We start from the raw sequence: 21,028 nt of genomic DNA on the forward strand, positions 1-21,028 counted from the left end.
ATTTTTGCTGAGATCCCTCCACAAAAGACCTCAAGGGTGACCTCTAGTCCTTGTGTGAGAGAATCCCTGCAACTTACTGCCACGCCATCTGGGGCCATGTCATGCCAGCCTTCTCATATATCAGCTTGGGAAATTTATCAGCCTAAACACCAGCCTGCCTTATGCTGGGGTCAACTCATCAGTCTGGTTGTTTTTGCTGGGGCCTTCGATGCTGGTGTCATTCTGACTCTTCTTCCCTCTGCCCACACTTGGAACCATCCCTGGTCACTGGCCTTGCCCTGGGGGACCATTCTGCTGGCTGGAACTCGGACCCAGTACATGCTCATGTTTTTTAATATGTATTAGGTTCCACTTATTAGGAAGTTTGGGATACGGTGACTTGACTACATACCCTTAATTTTCCTTCTCCTTCCCTACCTCCTCTAATAATGAGCTATCAATTAACTGCTACTTTTCTGGCTCAGTTTAATAAATTTGTTCTTGAAATTTCTCAGTAAGTCAACTTTAGTACAGTTAAATAAATTGGCTTTTGCTGATAGAAAGGTCATCTTCCTGTGTTTAATTAGATAAATTAAAAAGTGGTTAACTCAATTGTCAAAATTGTTTGCATAGATTTCCTGTGTTTTGTGTTGTTTTTTGTAGAAGAAAAATCATTCACATTATTGTAATTCCATATAGTTCAAAACCAGAACAAAGGAAGTGATGCAGATCCCTTAGCAGAAAGGTCATCTGAGTCATTAGAGGGGACTTGCACCATGTGGAACTTAGAGCTGCCATTGATGCAGGGCACATTTCTTCAGATTATGACACCACTCACTTATGCAGATGTTTTTCCTGTGAATCTTTGCAGTCAAGGAGCACCATAGAGAGACATTCACTTATAAACAAAGGCCAGTGGTGTGAGAAGGAAATGAGTCCTTCGTAGAACTCTAAAAGAAACCAGACTCTCAGAACCTCTCACTCAATTCCTGCCATTCTTTGTCTTTTAGAACAGACATGATTGAGAGAATTAAAGGGCAAGATTGGCAATAATAAAAAAACATGAATTTTGATAGGTGTTTCAAGGATAACAACTTCAGACTAATAGACCTTGGTATTCTCACAAGAAAGGATGGTGAAGATTCTGGCTGCTGAGCATAATCGTTTGATATTTGCAGCTGAACACACAGCACTGTACGAGGTCTCCATGTCTTCCTCAGGCTGATTATAAGTGATGGACATAGGGGCACAGCCAGCTTGTTTTAATGACTGAATGTGAAGGAAGAAGGTGGTATTGCAGAGGAGAAATCTTCCAGTATTTCCATCGAAAATTAACCTGTTGATGAGGAACCTCGGAAAGCAAAGGCCAGTGTAACTTTTGGTTAACATTTTATGTAATTCAGACTGACTACACCTACAGTTCCTAGTCGTTCCATTTGAATCTTTGGCAAGCTTTGGGACTAGCTTGATCAAGAGTGATCAGATCTATGTCCAGGCTAAGACTAGCAATCATATTCTTGGGTCAGTGATTTTATATTCTAGTCAGTGTTTTTTAGGGTTGTAGCAATTCACAGAGACCGCTCCACATCTCCTGAAAGAAAAAGGAGGAAACATGCAAGGATATACTCAAATTGAAACCGCAAAATCGCTAGGAACATGGAGTGTCTCTTCTTCCTCATGCTCCCTCTCCTCGCTGTGGATCTGCTTCATTCTCTTCTGTTTTCTCGTAACCTCAGCTTCTTTGCGGTCCAGAATATACCTCATATCCCAATAACGTAGTTGCCATATCAAGCTGACTCAGACTTACGGTTCCTTAATTTCAGATTCCCAGATCGGGAGTCTCATGGGCCCATTCTGACTTCTTGAGCCAGACAGCCAAGTCGTGGGTAGCTGGCCAGCCTCAGAAAAAACTGGATTTGTGTCAGGAGCCCAGTATTCAGTCAGCTGTACTTCAGGATCGAGGACCAGAGTAAGTTTGCTTAGAGCAGCGGAGTCTGTGGGTGGAGCAGGTTCCTGCATATGAAGGGACAGGCAGTGGTTGCGTCTCCGGTGTAGCTAGCTTCCTCCTGCTAGGAAGTGAATCTGAACACTGAACCCTTGTGAAAGAAGAAATGCTCTGGGTACCACAGCCTTGTCTTTCTACCCTTTGAGTTTTGAAATTTGATGATGACGACCTTCTTTTTTTCCACTGTTGAAGGTGACCTGCCTGCCCTGTATCCCTTTAGTGAGAAGAACACTTCTCTCCTGCCCCCAGGTAAAAATTAAGACATAAGATAAAAGGCTGCAAGGAGAGTGGAGTCTGAGGAGAAAAAAAGGCAAATGAGAAGCAAGAAGGACAAAGGGGATGAACTGGCTTGGAAATGAGATCCTTAGTTTCCACCCAGAAATTTGGTATATCTCCATGATACTAAGCCATAAATTACATGATTGGGGTTGGTGATAGGAGCTTTGAGGGAAATGAAGGTGGGGAAGGTGGGGCCAAAACAAGTGGGGAAAGAACCTGAAGGAGAGGGTTTGGGATAGTGGGCCTCAGAAGGTGGGAATTCCCCCTTAATGCCTTTGAAGTAACACTGCCGGAGGATAGGACAAAAGGTGGGCTTGAGATGGAGATGAACAACTATGAGCTAATCTGGTTTTCAGCTTTCCCTCTTCCTGAAAGCACCGCTGTAGGCAAGTTCATGAACAATCTCTGGTGCAGTCCAGCTCAGCATGTCTTAACTTCTAACAAGCACCAATTAGAGATGCACCAGAAAACAAAGCATTTGGATATTCCAGACATCCGTACTGGGTGATAATGTTTCGGTTTGTCATTTTAACAAGTGATCAGAGTTGCAGATGACATTTAACTGTTGGGATAAGTTTATCTGGCTTTAAAACATAACATATTTTCATTGAGCAATACCCGTTAGGAAGAAGAGATGAATTGCTTTGTTCTTTTTTGTATCTTTCCTTGCTTCTAACATTACCCATTTCTTCTGATTTGATGTTCATGGTCCGGTCTGCAAAGCAACATATGTCAAGTTCCTAAATATTTGGCCTTGGGCACAGTGCTTATGTTGCACAGATCACCAATCTTTTACCCTTCTTTTCTGACAATTAAAACAGAGTCTGCTTGCTCACCCCCTGAATTCAACCTACTAAGTCTAGCTTAGACTACCCTCCTCCCTGAAGCTTTCACAGACTCCTCGGACTACTGTGTCCCTGTACTTTGGTGAGCACATACCACTCCGTATTGCAGTTATTTGCATGATGGTCTCCCTCGGTAATCTAGGAACTTCTTTCCTGCATCACCTGTGGCTTTTTCACTTCTGAGCCTCCAACACTGAGCACAGTGAGTGGTACACAGTCAGTAATTGATGAATGTGAGTTGAACTGAATGCACAATATCTGTTCAGTATGCTTTGACATTCACAATATTGTCAGGGCCTGTTGTCATAGGTGGCAACTTCGGTGTAGTGGGAAGAACACAGGAGTTGGAGTCAGAACACCTGTATTCCAGCCCTTGGCCTTGTTCCTCATGAATGTGTGTGTCTTTGGTCATAGTCTCCCTTAGCTTTAGTTTTCTCATATGTAAAATAGGGATAATGATTCCTGCTGCTCAGGGCTTTTGTGCAGATGAAATGAAAAAAATGTGAAAATTCTTTGTAATGTAAATGTATATATGGTATCATCAAAAAGCATCCTATTTGGAATTTCAGAAAATAATCCTCCTTAGATGTGTGATCCAAGACAGACCTTAACTCTTGCTGAATCCTACTCCATAGCAAAAATGTCGTAGAGTTGCCTGCTATGCTGTTGGGAGAACAATAAATACAAAATACTAGACCAGAGCCTGGCATATAGTAGGCACTCAGTGAGTGAGAGCTGCCATTGCTGTGATTGCTACCATTAGGATAATGTAGCATTTTCTCGGCTTGCTCCCAGGAAAGCAGTAGGGTGATCTGAAAAGAGTGGCAAATTTTCAGTCCTTATGTAGTTCTGTAACCCTCCATCCCCCCAAAAGGCAGCTGGTTTCTTGTCTCCTTTCTCCACTCTCTAATCTTCACTTTGTGTGCTGTGAGGATGACATGAGTGCACTGACAAGGAGCTGTAAGAATCAGGTGAGCGTTGCTATTTTCTTGAGAATGCACTTAGTTCTCTTATTTTCTGTGTCTGTCAGACAGTGGAGCCTCTACTGAGAATGGTGAGGCTATAAAAATGTCTGCATTACCTGCAAGGCCAATGAGCTACTTTATTTGGAAGTCGAGGGGAAGATGGAAACCTTGCAAATATTTGATGCCATTGAACCTTGTTAATTTGCAAAAGGGTTTTGTACTTGCCCTTTCTTTCTTTTTCTTTAAACCATTCTTAATTTTCCAATCCTGCTTTTTGTTGGCTTCAAATGTGCTCACCAGAGTCCTGCCAGCTTTAGTTGGAAGGAATATATTTCCGAGTTTAGCTGGACATGAGTTATTTTTGGGCTGTGCCCAGACTTTTGACAGAGAAGGTAGTGTAAAGGGAGTTGATGGTGTCTAGACAGTAAAATCAGAAACTGTGTAATTTATGTTGTATTACAGACATCCACTTCCCGGATTGGAAAACGGAAATAGGTTTTTATCTAAGGAAGTTACATTAAAAACAAAAACCCCTGGGTATTTCTGACCTATGAAAAGTTGGAGCTGGTGTAGTTTTACATAACATTCTCCAGCCCCTTCAAAGACAAAGGTTATTGAGAGTATTACTGTGTAGAGCTAGAGATGAGAAATAAACTTCCAAGTTTCAGGTACAATTCATAGAACTATATATAGTGTTCCTTCCTGGCTACTCATCACTGATTAGACCCCTATAAACTCACGATGCAATCTTGGTAATACAGATCACTTTCAGAGGAATATTGGAAAGTTGGAGAGGAGAGAGGCTAATAACCAAAAGAAATGGGGTTAGAGTTGTTTAGAACTGCAGAGAAGATTAAAGATTTGACTCATAAATGCAAGGATATATATACTCAAATTATACTCAAGGATATATATACAGGAATCCATAAATAAATAAATAAATAAACAAAGCCCTGGCCCAGTGGCTCAGCTGCATGGAGCATTGTCTTGTACTCCAAAAAGGTTGTGGGTTCAATCCCCAGTTGGAATAGCAGGCGGCTGATTGATGTTTCTCACATAGATGTTTCTCTCTCTCCCCCTCTCCCCCTCTCCCCCTCTCCCCCTCTCCCCCTCTCCCCCTCTTCCCCTCTCCCCCTTCCTCCCTTTCCCCTCCACCACCCTTCCTCTCTCTAACATCAGTAATGAAAAACATCCTCCCCTTGACCAGTGTGGCTCACTTGGTTGGGCCGGTGTCTTCCACAAAGTGAAAGGTCGCAGGTTGGTTTCCTGGGCAGGGCACATGCCTAGGTTGTGGGTTCCTCCCAGTCCGGGCGAGTACAAGAGGCAACCAGTCAATGTTTCTCTCTCACATTAGTGTTTCTCTCCTTCTCTTCCTTCTTCCCTTCCCCTCTCTCAAAAAATAAATAAATAAAGTTTAAAAAATACATATGCTGGGGTGAAGATTTAAAAAAATTTTTTTAAATCAGACTTTGACTTAAAAAAAATGCTCTCATTAGGAAAGAGTATAATGAACAATTTAATAAGCCTCAATTATACCACAATATTTTGTGGAGGTTTTTTGGTTATAATGCTTATAAACCTCAGAGACGCAATAGTCATTACTCTGGACTATAATAGAAAAACAAAAGTCTTCATAAGCTAGGCAATATTTATGTGGACCTAAAAGTTTTTAAAGCCCATGGTAGCTTTTGTTTTATTTTGACCTGGATAATTATCCAGTGTTCAATTAAAACTTGGTGTTTCTTCCAAAAAAGTATGAATTCCTCTACACAGAGCTATGAGAAATCATATCAAAGGCTGCTATCTGAACTGTTTGCTAGCATATGCACTTAAAATTCTCTGGTTGCCCTGGCTGGTATGGCTCAGTTGATAGGAGCATCTCCCTGTAATTGAAATATTGTGGGTTCTAATCCAGGGGGGATGTAAAATCCCTAGCGTGCGTGTGTCGGGAGGCAACTAATTGATGTTTCTCTCACACAGCTACATTTCTCTCTCTCACTTCCTTCCTCAGTCTTTAAAAAAGCAACGAAAAGAAATGCTCTTCAGTGAGGATAAAATAATAAATAAACAACTATGGAAATAAATAAATAAATGCCATGATCTTATTAGTATTATGAATTAAACTTTGCCTTTCTATTATTGTTAAAAATATCTTTTATTAACATAGAAAAATTAATGATCAAACTTTATTTATTAGCAAGGAATTGTCTTGTTATTCTTATCAGGTCCTAGGTTACTCTACTGAACTTATATGTCAGTTTAATTGTGTTTTTCTTTTTTAACTCTCACCCTAGGCCATTTTTTCATTGCTTTTAGAGAGAGAAGGAGAAACATTAATCAGCTGCTTTTTTGTAAGTGCCATGATCCCAGGCTTTGGGTTTGAGCCCTGAATGGGAATCAAACTCACAACATTTTGGTGTATACAACAAGGCTCCAACCAACTGAGCTACGCTGGCCTGGGCTCAGTTTAATAGTTTTCACTGAATTATACCTGAGTCTTAATAGGCATTTAAATGTTAATTGAACTATATGTTGAGTTCTTTCTAAATCTTACATAGAAAGCACTTTATTTATTTATTTTTTCTTTTAAGAAAGGCCCTAGGGGCTTAGGGGGAGTGTGGGATAGAGAGTGTACCCTCTGGAGAGCCTGGAGAAAGAAGTGGGTGGGGAGAGGTGTGGGCAGAGCGCAGGGAGAGAGAGCTGGAAAGTGCCTTTTAATGTGTAGTAGCTGGCCAATTAAAATTTATTTTAAAAACAAGATAGTTTCAGAAATATTGATATTAGATATTAATATTGGGTATTAGAAAATAGAGAAAAGTATAATGTATAGTGCACGGACTGCTAAACACTCATGTATAATATGCAGAACTCTCTGTGGTGGGCAGGGATTGTGGTGAAAGCCTTTTCCACAGTGCTGTGGCTCTCAGGCAACAAGACTTGGAGATTAGAATTGCATCGGACCCTTGCAAAGCTGAATTCACTTGGTCAACAAGTCACCTCAGTTTGGGATGTTTGCATTGCTGGCTTCCCAGGGTGACAGTCTACATTCTTCTGTTGTTTCTTCTATAGTTTTTTTCTATAGTTTCCGCAGTTTTAGCACCATGCGCAGAACATAGAGGATACAGTGGGGAAATTTTTGATTCATTAGTGAATTGTCTGCATAAAAGAATGCTTTCATAACTGGCATGAGCTGAAATACGAGTATTCCACCACTGCTAATTATGGTAGAATGCAACAATGGGAAACCTGGAAATAATGAACGTCATCATTACTTAATGGCAATACTATCAGCTCCCTTAGTCTTTCCAACAACTCTATGAATTTGATGTTATGATCACAGTTTTCTAGATATGCAAATTGAAGTTCATAAGAGTTAAGTAACTTGACTAAGATCGCAAACTTAGTAAAGACCGAAGTTATTTAGATTCAAACTGGTCTGTCTTGGGTTCAAAACCCATTCTCTTAATTATCGTCCTGTTATAGAACTTTTTACTCACCTTCTCCACTAGTTTCTCATAAGAAGTTATATTCTGGCCTACTCTAGTCTGCTCAACAGAGCTCTCCAGGTATTCATATATTGTATCTCCAAAGCTAAGGGCCCTTTGAAAGTAGATCTTCCCCCATCATCATCTTGATTCTTGTTCTGGTTATTTAATGCTGCATGACAAATTGTCATAAAACTAGTGACTTAAAACAGTGACAGAATTTAATTTGCTCATAAATCTGCAATTTGGGAAGGACTTGGTGGGAATAGATTGTTTCTGCTTTGCTCGCTGTCAACTGGGGTGGCTCCAAGGGGAATTGAATAATTATTTATATTTCTGGTAGTTGATACTAGAAAGACTCAAACAGCTGGAGGCTGGCACAGCTGAGACTCTGCCAGCCCCTCAGTCTCTGTGTGGACCTTCCACTGGTTTACTCCACACTGTCGTATCAGAGTTGCTGGGCTTCCTACACGTGGGTTCAGGACACCCAAGGGACAAAGTCGGAGGAGAGAGAAAGAAAGACAGGTGGACACTGTGTATTGCCTAGTCTCAGAAATCACTCACCATCACAGTTCTTTTTCATTAGAAGCAAGCTACAAAGGCCAACTCATGTTCAAGGGAAAGAAAATTAGTCTTTACATTTTGCTGGAAGAACGTCAAAGAACTTGTGAATTTGCTTTAAAACTACTATGGTACCATTAACCTTGCTTGAGTAGCTTCTCCTCTGTCTCAACTTTGGGTGACAGGGCCAGCTGTTGGCAGAAATATGGAAGAAGTATGTGTTGCCAAAAACATCCATCACTCCACAATGTGGCCTTCGCTTCCTTTCAGGATCTCTTCCCACTAGTATGGCCCTGTGTGGCCATAGAGCTTCACTGCTCTCCCAAGCTCAGAACTTTCCAGCTTGGTTAACCCACACCCCTTCTCATCTCCACCCAGGACACTGAAGCCCAGAGAGATGCTGGGCACCATTACCAATGCAATCGACAGAGCTCCTCCTGCAGCCTCAGCACCACCGGGTGCCTGAGCCTCCTCTGACCAGAGCTCACAGTGCACTATCTCCACAGCACACGATACATTTATTACCTTCTCTTCATTTGTATGAATGATATGCTGTAGCTTTCCAAGAATATTTCTACCAAAATCTTCATGGTCCAGTTTGGCACACTACATTCCTGTGCTTCCTGAAATATTAAATCAACATGATTGGCATTAGTAGAAGTTATTAGCTCTGGTCTGGCAAATACCTGTTCGATGGCAGAGAAAGGAGATGGGCTTGCCCTTCTAGGAAGAATACAGTGGTTGCAGGGACAGAGCAGAAATTTTCTTCTCTAGCTCTCCCAATGATTTCAATATGCTGGAAGATAAAATGCAGCACCTCAGTATTTTCAGAATTCTTGCTGCATATTTCTCTCAAGTTTGTGAAAATTCATTTTTAGAAAATAAAGTTTAAGTACTAAACCATATTAGAGCTTTGAGAAATAATAGGGAATACTGTTTCATGTGCTACTAAAGGAAATTATTTTATTATAATTTTGTTTATATTGTCTAGAATGTCCTCTGCTTTATTTCCCAAATATATTTTCATTGTGTTCTCAAAGCTGAAGACATCTGCAGGATTTGTGGTGTAGGGTCCAGTGACTCTCCACCTGGATTTTAATCATCTTATTAATTGTGAAGTGATCTATAAAGGCACCAGCCAAGTACATTTTCTGATTTTAACATATGGCACTTGGTATAGGCAGTGTAGACATGGCCCTTACTTCCTAATTGTTAATAATTTTATCATACATGAGCAGTGGGGTCTAATGCTACTTAATCTTACTTCCACAAGCAGCTATGTCCAAGCTCTGCTCTCCAGGAGAATGCAGTCACCTACACTAGGGGTCCTGGAGTGTTACCACAATGCCAGGTCAGGAGGTAGAGTGTAGCCACAACTGACTATGACCATCACTAGTGGCTACTTAGTGAGTGATTATTTGCCAGGGACTTGAAATATTTTATCTCATTTAATCTTCTGAGATAGGTGTTAATATCCATATTTTACAGGCAGCAAAACCAAGGCCTTGAGAGATTAAAGGATGTGCCCAAGATAGCCAGCTAGTTCATCATGAAAACTTGATTCTAAGCTAGGCTTTTTGACTCCCCACTCTTTGCTTTTAGCCAAATATTCTATTGTATAACAACCATGACTAATTACTAATTACTAATTCTTTGTCCTTTACCTCCCTCCCACTACTTTACTGTAATGCAAAAAAAGTGCTCCCTCTTTGCAGTGGTTTTGCTGTGAGATAAATTCTCTCTCTTGCACTGCGAGAGCACATGTATAGTAAGAGAACCCAAACAGAAGTCAGAGCTCTCCAAATAAGCCTCGGAGAGCTCAGTGACTTTGTGTGGCCATGTAATGAATGCTTCTATAATTGAACTGAACTCATGGGAAGCATTGGAATTGATAGTTAGCCCTGCATTGAGACTGTGGATGAAGGAGGAAGGACCCAGGCAGGCTGCTTCCCACTGCTTTGTGTTAATTGAACAATTTTATGAGCAAGCCTGTGGGAGACTTGTGCGTCGTTCAGTGAGATGATGAATTATGAGAAACTGAAAGAGAAACTCTAGTAAAAGGAATAACAGTGAACAAGAGATGCCTTTAAAAAATTAAAAGCCTAGAAGACAAAGGGGGCTTCTTCCATCTCTCCAAAAGTTCGCTAAGGAAAGAAAGGCGAGAGCAGAGACTCCCAGACTGGCACCCACGTAGAAGCAGTGTAGACAGGACTCAAAGCCTTGTCAGCTACCTAATGGCAGTGACAAGATGAGTTTGCCCCGCAAGAGTTCTGGTGGCAATTCCCTTTAGACATTGGCTGGTGGTGTCATCCAGCCAGCTCCTATGATAAAAGGCCTACATGAATTCAGTGTGCTGGGCACTAAACCATCGTTGACTGGGGTTGGGGGAGGGGGAGGAAGAAGAATAACCAGACAACTATAAAAGTTTCCTATAGATAATCTTTATTGAGTTGAAGAAGTTCTCCTCTGTTATTACATTACTTAGGTTTTTGAGTGTTTTTATCATAAATGGATGTTGAAGTTTTTTCAACACTTTTCTGCATCTATTGGTAGAAACATGATTTTTCTTCTTTAATCTGTTAATATGATAGATTATATTGATTTATTCTTGGAATATTGAAGCAGCCAACTTGGTTGTGATACATATTTCTTTTTTGTATATTTCTGGATTCTATTTGCTGATCTTTCATTATGGAGTTTTGTGTATATGTTTATGAGAGATATTGGTCTGTAGTGTGTGTGTGTCTGTGCTTTGTCTGGTTTTGTTATTAAAATAATACTAGCTTCATAAAACGAATTGGGAAATGTTCCACCTTTGATTTCCTGGAAGATATTGTATAAATTTGTTGTAAAATCTTTAAACATTTGGCAGAACTCCTCAGTGAAACCAGCTGGGCTGGAACAGTTCTTTTTTGAAGTTTTAAAATTATCAATTAAATTTCCCTAATAGTATACAACTATGGAAATGATTGATTAATCTTGAGTGAGATGTGACAGTTCATGTTTTTCAAGGATTAGTTTGGTTCATCTAAGTGGTGAATTTATGAGTGTGGAGTTCTTTGTAGTAGTCCCTTATTTTTCTATGTCTTCAGAATCTGTAGTAGTATCCCCTATTTCATTTTTTATTTAATCTTTATTGAATTTGTCAGGGTGATCTTGGTTAATAAAATTTTGTAGGTTTCAGATCTACAATTTATAATACGTATATTGTATATAACACTCACCACCCCAAGTCAAGTCTCCTTCCATCGCCACTTATCCCCCCTCTTCTATCTCTCCCCACCCCCTTTCCCTCTGGTAATGTTGATATTGGTAACTTGTATCTTCCCTCTTTTTTTATTTGTCAGTCTTGCTAGATGATTGTCAATTTTATTGAATTTTTCCAAAGAACCAGCTTTGTTTTTAAAGTGAAACATTTTTTTATTATTTATGCTATTGCAGTTGTCCCAATTTTTCCCCTTTTGTCCTTCTCCCCCCAGCCCACCCCCCATTTGAATAGTTAATCCCCACACCAGTTGTTCATGTCCACGGGTCATGCATATTAAGGAAACAGCTTTTTATAACAGCATTTTTCTCTCTTTTTTTGTTTTCAATGTCATTGACTTCTGTTCTTGTTTTATTGTTTTTCTCCTCATGCTTGCTTTGATCACAGAGGGTTTTTGCTACTCTTACTCTGTCGTCTTGAGGTGAAAACATAGATTATTGGTTTGGAACTTTTCCTCTTTTCCAGTCTAAGCCTTTAGTGCTATAATTTTCCTTCTTAGCATTGTTCTGGCTCTGTCCCACAAATTTTGGTATTTTGTTTTTTCATTGTTCCTCGTTTTGATGTATTTCTCAGTTTCCCCTAAGACTTCTTTTTTGACTCACATACTGTGTAGAAATGTGTTGTGTAGTTTCAAATATATGAAGCTTTTTCTGTTATCTTCTTGTTATTAATTTCAGGTTTGATTTCATTGTAGTTAGAGAGCACACCGTGTAATTTCAGTTCTTTTCAATTTGATGAGGTTAGTTTTGTAGCCCAGGATATACTAAGTTAAACATGTCTTGAAAAGAATGTGTATTCTGGTATTGTTGGGTGTCTTATAATGATCAGTTATAATTATATAATCAGTTATATACTGATTATATAACTGATTATATAATCAGTTATAATTATCTGGTTCTGTTGGTTGCTATTGTTAAGTTCTTCTGTATGCTTCCTGATTTTATGTCTAGTTGTTCTACTAATTGTTGAGACAGGGGTGGGGAAGTCTCCAACTATACTTGATAATTTGTCGATTTTTCTTTTCTGTTCTATTATTTTGCATCTCACATATTTTGCATCTCCATGGTTTGGTGGATAGCCATTTAGAATTGTTATGTCTTCCTGGTGGATTGGCCCTTCTAACATTTTATAATGTCTTTCTCTACTGCTGGTAGTTTTCTTTGCTCTGAAATCTACTTTATCTGACATTAATATAGCTACTCCTGTTATCTTTTTGACAAAAGTTTGCATGATGTAACTTTTTCTCATTCTTTTATTTTCTTTCTTTTTTTTAATTTTGATTTTTTATTTATTTAACTTTTGTTCAAGTACAGTTTTCTTTCTTGTATTCCCAGCCCTGCCCCCCAGTGCTCCCCACCCACCTCCCATCTCTGCCCCTCATCTTAGTTATTGTCCATGTGTCCTTCATTCGTATTCATGTGAGTCCATCCCCTTTTACTCTGTGCTTCTCTCCCCTCTCCCCTCTGGACCCTGTTAGCATGTTCTGTATTTCAGTGTCTTTGGTTACATTTTGCTTGCTTGTTTGTTTTGTTGTTTACATTCCTGTTAAAGGTGAGATCATATGGTATTTGTCTTTCACTGCCTGGCTTGTTCTTTTATTTTCAACCTTCCTATAGTATTATGTTTGAGGTGAGTTTTTGTTGACAGATAGTTGTTTAATCCACTTAGGTTTTTAATCCATTTTCTCAATCTCTGACTTTTAATTGGTACATTTAGAGCACTTGCAGTTAATGTAATTATTGATGTTTTAGAGCTAAGTCAGTCATTTTATTTTTTGGTGTTTTTTTTTTAATATCTATGCATTTTTACTGCCTTCCTTTTTATTTATAAGTGTTTCTGAGTAGGCCTGGCTGGTGTAGCTCAGTGGATTGAGCACGGGCCTGTGAAGCAAATAAGTGTTTCTGAGTGTATCTCTTTGTATAGCTTTTTTAGTGATCGCTCTAGGTAGTGTATTACATATACATAACTTACCACAGTCTACTGGTTTTGACATTTTATCAGTTCAAATGAAGTATTGAAACCTATCCCTCCTTTACTTTCCCTCATTTATAATATAATTAATTGTCTTGATCATTTCTTCTACATACATTTGGAATCACATCAGATGGTATAATTTTTTCTTCAAATGTCAAGTATTATTTAGGAAACTCAAGAGGAAAATTCTATTGAATTTACTCATATTTTTTTATTTTCTAATGCCATTTCTGCTTTCCTAATGTTCCAAGATTGCTTTCTTTATTATTTTCTTTCTGTTTAGAGAACTTTTTTTTAACCTCCTTTTTTTTAGGTTAGGCCTGCTGGTGATAAATTTTCTTAGTTTTAATTTATCTGAGAATGTCTTTCTTTTCCTTCATTGCTGAAGGACATTTCATATATATAGGATATTTGATTGACTACTTTTTTTAGTACTTTAAAAATGTGTCAATTGCTTCCAGCCTCCATCGTTTCTAATGAAAAATCCACTTTTATTTGAATTGTGTTTTCTCTACAGATAAGTTGTCATTACTCCCTTACTGCTTCCAAGGTTTTTTTTTTTATCTTTAGTTTTCAGAAGTTTGACTGTGATGTATGTGTCTTGGTGAAAATTTTGTTTTTAGTTCATCCTGGTTGGAATTTGTTCAGCTCTCTGAATCTGTAGGTTTGTGTCCTTTGCCAACTTTGGGAAGCTTTCAGCTGTTATAGCTTCGATAACCTTTTCAGCCTTGGTCTCTTTCACCTCTCCGTCTGGGATGCTGATGACATGAGTGTTGGAATTTTCGGGATAGCCCCACAAATTCATTTGGTTCTTCTTTATATCTTCTATTTCTTTGCTTCAGCTTCCTGGTTTTTTAAATATGTTTCAAGTGTGTGTGTAATTCCTCATTGAAGTGTTTTTTATGATGGCTGCTTTAAAATCTTTGTCGTATAATTCTGACATCTCTGTCATCTCACTGTTAGTATCTGTTGGGCTTTTTATTAAATTCAAATTATGGTTTTCCTTGTTCTTGAGTTGATGCATAATTCTCAAATGAAACCTGAACTTTTAGGTATTGTATTTTGAGATGCTGGACCTCGTTTTAAACCTTCTGTTTTAGCTGGCTTCCTCTGACACTGTCCTGGCAAAAAAAAAAAGATGAAGGCACAGCTTCATTCTGCCAGGTGAGGCTTTTTTGCATCTGGCTTCTTTATGTCAGAATAACCTTTGAAATTCCTTCAGGTCGTTGCCTGTATCAGTAAGGTGTTCATTTTTTATTTCTAAATAAAAACCCATTATATGCATAGTATTCCTAAGTACCCATGAAAAAGCTCGGCAATTTTTTTCATTTATATTTACCTATTATATTGAATCAGCAGATCAATTTTAAGAGAAATTACATCTTACCAACATTGAATCACACAAAGAAGACTCAAATATTTATTTAGGTTGTATTTACAGTGCCCTGCAATGTTTCGCTCTTTTGTAGTTTACTTATTTCATTGATATTTTTGGCACTATTATAAATTTTATTGTTTCTGAGAATTAATTTTTTTCCAGTTGTTTTTTGCTAGCTATAGAAATACAATTGATTAAATAGTATATAGTGCCCTGGCCAGTGTGGCTCAGTTGGTTGGAGTATCATCCCATAAACCGAGGGGTCTTGGATTCTATTCCCAGTTAGGGCATATGCCTAGGTTGCAGGTTCGACAGAACCAGTGGGGCATGTGCTAGAGGCAACCAGTTGATGGGTCTCTCTTACATTGATGTGTCTTTCCCTCTCTCTCTCCCTCCCTTTCCCTCTCTCTAAAATCAATAAGCATTTCCTCAGGTGAGGATTAAAACAAAACTAGAAAAACAAAATTGTGTATGTTGACCTTATATCTGCAACCTTGCTAAACGCACTTTAGTTTTAATATATTTTTAAGATTTTATTTATTTTTAGAGAGAGGAAGGAGAAAGAGAGGGAGAGAAACATCAATGTGTGGTTGCCTCTCATGTGCCCCCTGCTGGGGACCTGGCCCACAACCCAGGCATGTGCCCTAACTGGGAATCAAACAGGTGACACTTTGATTTGCAGGCCAGCACTCAATCCACTGAGCCAATTCTAATATGTTTTTGTTTGTGGACTTTGTAAGATTTTCTATGTACATGATCATGTCGTATGAAAAAAAATATTGATTTTACTTCTTCCTCTCTAAACAATATGCCTTCTCTCCTTTCTTTTTTCCTTCCTTTTATTTTTCCTTCCTTTATTCTCCTCTTCCTCTTCCTCCTCCTTTTTCTTCCTCTCTCTCTCTCTCTCTCTCTCTAACTTACTACTCTCTCTAGGACCTTGAATACAACATTGAAAGAAGTCACGAGAGTGAACATCCTAATGGATTTCCACTCTTAAGGGGAAAGCATTCAGTTTTTCACCATTAAATGTGAAGTTAGTTGTAAGTTTCTCACAAATGCTCTTTGTCAGATTGAGAAAGATTCCTTCTATTCCTAGTTTGTTGAGAGTTTTCATGATTTCACCAATTGGTATTAAATGTTTTCATATGGCTTTTCTACAGCCATTGAACTGTCACCTGGGTTTTTTTATTCTGTTAATATTGTGAACTGACATAATTTTTAAATGTGAAAAATAACTATTTAAATCAGTGATTAACATAAACCATGAAAGTATTCCTATTAACAATTATCACAAGTTAAGAAGACCTATTTGTACCTTTATTTAATATTGTTCTTAAGTTTCTAGCCAGTCCAATAAAATATAGAACACAAGTAAGAGGCCCAGCACAATCAGATGTGTCATTACTTCACTTACTTTGATGTCCTGTACTCACGCCCATCTGGTCCTGCCCAGAAGCACTCCCTCCTCAGGGTTCCTCACAACGTGTTCTGTCTGCCTTGGCCACTTCTCTCTCAGGTGGAGGTATGGCGCACTCCCTCTCATCAAGCTACTCAGGGAGGTCTGCTCAGACCACCTTATTTAAAATTGCAAAACCTTCCCTTTCTATATCCCTCACCCTGCCCTATTTTTCCAGAAAAAAAATCATCTTCTCACATACTATATTCATTTATTGTTTTATTTATTGTTTTTATCCCGCACTAGAATGCAAACCCCACTGGAGCAGGACTTTTTATATGCCTTACTCACACAGGTATTCCCATTGTCTAGTATTATGCCTAGTATAGTAGATGCTCAACAAATATGTATTGAATGAATAGATAATTATTAAAAAGGAAGAGACCAAAATCATGATTATTTACCTTGCTAAACTGTCTAAAAATCCCAAGGCAATCAGGTAGAAAACAATTAACACTCATAGGCAAATCACATGGAAAAATCATTTGTTATTCTCTCATATCATATCAATAATCTATTGGTAAATATTTTGAAATCTTCTGCAAATATCAAATGCCTGGGGAAAACTTTTGTTAAAAAATTATAGGATGCAAAAAAAAATTATAGGATGCACATAAGGAAAATTGTAAGACTTTACGTAAAGACATAAAATAAGAATAAGATAAAAGGGTATGTTTCTGGGTGATTACTAAATATCACTATATGTTGTGAGAATTTCTATTTTTCTAAATTAACTTATATAATTAATCTTTAATGTTTAGGTTATTTAATGGTATATATCTAATATTATTCCAGTCAAATCCCAACAGGATTTTTTTTTGCCTTCACAGATGAGTTAAAGTTTAAAGGTCTAAATTTAAGAATAAGTGGGTAGAAGAGCCAAGAACACTTCTAAAGAAGGGAGGATTCTGTTTGGTTAGAGAATTCCCCTATTATAAGGTATTAAGGAATAATGTTATACAGTGATTCTTAAAGTGATTCTGCTGCAAGAATAGACATAAAAATTAATGAAACAACAGATAGTCTAGGACCAGACTCAAGAGTAAATGAGAATTTAATAAATGTGATTGATAAGAGGCATCACAAATCAGTGGGCTAGGCAACTGATTAATCATTTTTTAAATTGGAGATCATGTGACACATCAAAATAAATTCTAGAAGGTTCAAAATGTTAAATGTCAACCTAAAAAGCAATCCCCAGAGGAAAAGAGAAACAAAGTATTTTTCCGTGCTGTCAGGGTAGGGAATGGAGAGAACAGCGTAAACATAAAACATGGAGAGGTATCACAATGGGAAAAACCAATCACTTTGATATACTTTTCACCCGAATAGCATCCTTTAAATTGATTTTTTATTAATAAAAATATGGTATACACAAATGTTGAATTGTTACATTTTAGCCGTACATTAGCTCTAAATAACTGAAATAGTTACCTGAAGTTTATGTGTGTTTCTTTTCTATAAAATCAAATTTCAGAAACATCTAACTTTATACATGGATTTTGAATTAAGTAAATCAGGAATAATGAAATATTTTATCCTCAGTTTAAAGTTTCCCTAGTATTTCCCTTCATAATTAACACAGCTTTGGCTACAAATAATGTAGTACTATATGGTTGTACTGCATGGTTGTTAGCTGGTTGACGTTTTTATGAAAGAACATGGATGGTTTAAATGATAGTCTTATTAAAGAATGATGTTAAATATGGAAGCATATTTAAAAAGGGAAGGGAAGCATATTTAAATAGAAAGGGAAGGTTTTGCAATTTTTAAAAACTAGCTGATTGTTTTTTCAGTTGAAGAATTCAGTACAAAAAAAGAATTTAGTACAAATTTTATGTGTATTATCTTTTTGCCTAGTTGTCAACTTACCAATAACATCTGTGAAATTCCTTGTAATTTTGTGTATTTATTAGCCTTCTCCAGAAAATTCCAGTGATGTTCTCAGACTGTGTGCTAGGTGTATATTATTGCACTTGTCATTGTTTAAAATTAAGAACAGGAATCTGTACAGATATCAACAAAATACTTGACGCATTTTCCGGAAATCACTGAGGGGAAGTAGATTTTGTAAGCAGGTGTGAAGAAGAAAACTCTTCCCAACCCACCAGCTGAACTCAAATCCGCGCTACTTTCCTCCTACTCCCTTCCTCTGGGTCTGCCAACCTGGGTCCCTTGCCAAGTCTTTGATGTTTTACCTCCTAATTACAACTCTTCTTGGTACCTCAGCCTTTCCCCAAACAATCACTAGGTGGCACGTACAGGGCCTTAAGCAAATGAATACTATGTGTGTGTACAGTCTTTCCCAAAACCAGTTTGTACATGGATTGGTATCACACAGTGTAAATATCAGTGTCATAAAGTGGATACCATGGTTTGGAGTCATCCTCTGTGAGCCAATAAATTTAAGCCAAAGCCAAATGGAGAATTACAAGGTCTGCAGTGTTGTCATGGTTTTTTGGTCTGGGTTTGTAAGAGTCACTGCAAGTTTTGATCAGCTCATGACCCCAGTTGGCTTTCACCACCCCATGCCTTCAAGATACTAAAGTACTAGATTTAAAAGGGAGAAATTTTGTTGGTTTTGTAGTGCCTTCAATACTAATCATTTGAATTCACTAATAGAAGGTGGAGTGGATAAACTATATCATGTAAACTGAAGTTCATTTGTACTTGTTTCTGGAGTGTATCATGTGACATTTTCCTGGGAAGAGTTACATTCTTAATTATGTTTGGTTTACAATAATATTTATTTCAGGGCTTTTTTTTGTTTTTTATTTTTTTTGAGATTTTATTTATTTTTAGAAGGGAAGGAGAGAGGGAGAGAAATATCAATGTATGGTTGCCTCTCATGGGTCCCCTGCTGGGAACTGGCTGGCAACCCAGGAATGTGCCGTGACTGGGAATCAAACCGCAATACTCTGGTTCGCCGGCCGGCGCTCAGGTTTACAATAATATTAAAGTAACCATATTTCCTGAGTACAATTCAATTGTGACATTAAGGGATGTGGTATTCTTTCATCATTCTGGGCAGGGTGGAACCCACTGGGAATAAAAATTGGCCATGAATAATCCACACAAAAATAAAATAAACTTGACTATATTTAGAAGCATCTGTAACAACAGAATTTGTGTTATCTCTGTGTCGTAATGTTGCTTAGACATCTCAGAATTAGAGCCTTGGGAGGGATGCTGAGGAATCTTCTCAGTGACTTAACATAGGTTAGCCGAGTGTCTCCTTTATACCATGTATTGTGTTAGCCCATTGGGAAAGGAAAATGGAAGATGGAGAGGCCATGTCCTCGGGGAGTCCCTGTTTGGTGGTTTTCAATGTAGCTCTCTTGAGCCTTTGCTCATTCACTCACATTCCAGGACTACCAAACAGAGTTGGTCAAGGAGAGGTTGCAAAGGACATGCCACTAAGCTGGGAGTCTAATTCTGCAAAGTCACCTCGCATTTCCTGAGGCTCTCTCAGAACCACCTTTGACTGTACTTGGAGATGAACGAAATATTGAACCATAATGCTGACAACGTTTGACTCACCACAGATAGTACTTACCAGGGATATTAGCACAAATTAAGTGCCTGAAATAGTGGGAAAGTAAATCATCCTCTGAGTGCCCTGCCTCCTCTTGTATTGATTCCAAAAGCAACCTCATGGGTGAGAAATGGAGGGGCACTCTGAGGCCATTCACCTCGCCTAATTTAACTTCCCTGCTCCTTCTATGAGGCTGTAAATGAATTACAAAGGGAAGACTGCTTATGCCTCCACACATCAGCTTTGTCAGGATGGAGGTATTGCTCACCCAGTAACAGATCAAGAGATGCCTGATAGGGTCATATGTATTACTCTACAAGGGAAGATGTAAGGAAGTGTTTTTAAACACTATCCTAGAACTTTGTGTAACAAAAGAAGGCAGGAGGGAGGAATGTTTTCCTGGTTAGTAGACATAGGAGGAGGATTCTAGCTTAAGGAGTAGCCTAGTCCAGTTCAGTCCCTGGAACTTGGTCTCCTCACTTTCATGCAAGGTGAGGCATTTGCCCAGGGCCCTGCTCTGCAGACCCATCCTGCCTATCCTTGGCAGAGTTCAGAAGCTTTCTGTCCCTGCAGCCCTCCCCAGCTTCCCAGCCTTCTAGTCCCTAGCTCTGGACTTCCGCGGTTGCCTTCTTTGCCTGCTTCACCTCTCCATGTTGCTCTCTCTTGCCATGTGGCCACCGATTCTCATCCTTTATCACACATACTCAAGAGGAGAAGCTTTCTCTAGAAAATTGCAGTCCAGCAGCGCCTTGGCCCTCTGGGTCTAAAATGCTCCATCATCCCGAATAAAGTGCTGCTTTCTTCACTGTCCAGGCAAGCAGAAGTAAACAGGCAGGCTCAGATATCTGTTCACTGACCTGGCAACAGTCTTACTCTTCTTGAGTAGCATTTGTCTCCAAGCAAACCTCCCCACATGCGATAAAACCCCTTTTCTGGGCCTTAATTCTAAGAAGCCTGGAAAGACAGATGGATAACTTGAAGGATCTTGGGTGACACAAATGACTCGGGTTCTTAATATGGACAGAGAACTTTGTGACAGTTCACTGGGACTCAGCTGGTTAACACCTGGCTGCCACAGAAGTCTTGAACTTTCTATAACCAGTTAAGACTGGGAAATGGGTTGGTGCCATGAATACAAGAGTTGGACCTCAGGTCATACTTTTCTTGTTCATGTTCAGACCTGAGTGTTGGAGGAGATGTTGGACACCTGAGGACCAGACTCTTTCCCATACCCTCCCTCCCTCCCTCACTGAGGATGTTTGGGGCACAGGGCATTAGGGAACATATCATGTGAAATGGGA

At 38.7% G+C, this 21,028-nt stretch overlaps 1 protein-coding gene and 1 long non-coding RNA gene across 2 annotated transcripts in view; both read left to right on the top strand.

Annotated features, from left to right (window-relative positions):
• The window catches only part of DDAH1 (dimethylarginine dimethylaminohydrolase 1), a 142,284-nt gene that overhangs the window by 17,336 nt on the left and 103,920 nt on the right, over positions 1-21,028 (top strand). The gene's annotated exons all lie outside the window — the stretch shown is intronic.
• LOC118997353 (uncharacterized) lies at positions 18,064-21,006 on the top strand. Its single transcript, XR_005068652.1, has 2 exons — positions 18,064-18,924; positions 19,134-21,006. It is a non-coding gene; the product is annotated as an uncharacterized LOC118997353 (long non-coding RNA).

The sequence above is a fragment of the Sturnira hondurensis genome, unplaced genomic scaffold (genome assembly GCF_014824575.4).
Source record: "Sturnira hondurensis isolate 20B ecotype Veracruz unplaced genomic scaffold, ASM1482457v3 Scaffold0013063, whole genome shotgun sequence".
NCBI classification, from domain to species: domain Eukaryota; kingdom Metazoa; phylum Chordata; class Mammalia; order Chiroptera; family Phyllostomidae; genus Sturnira; species Sturnira hondurensis.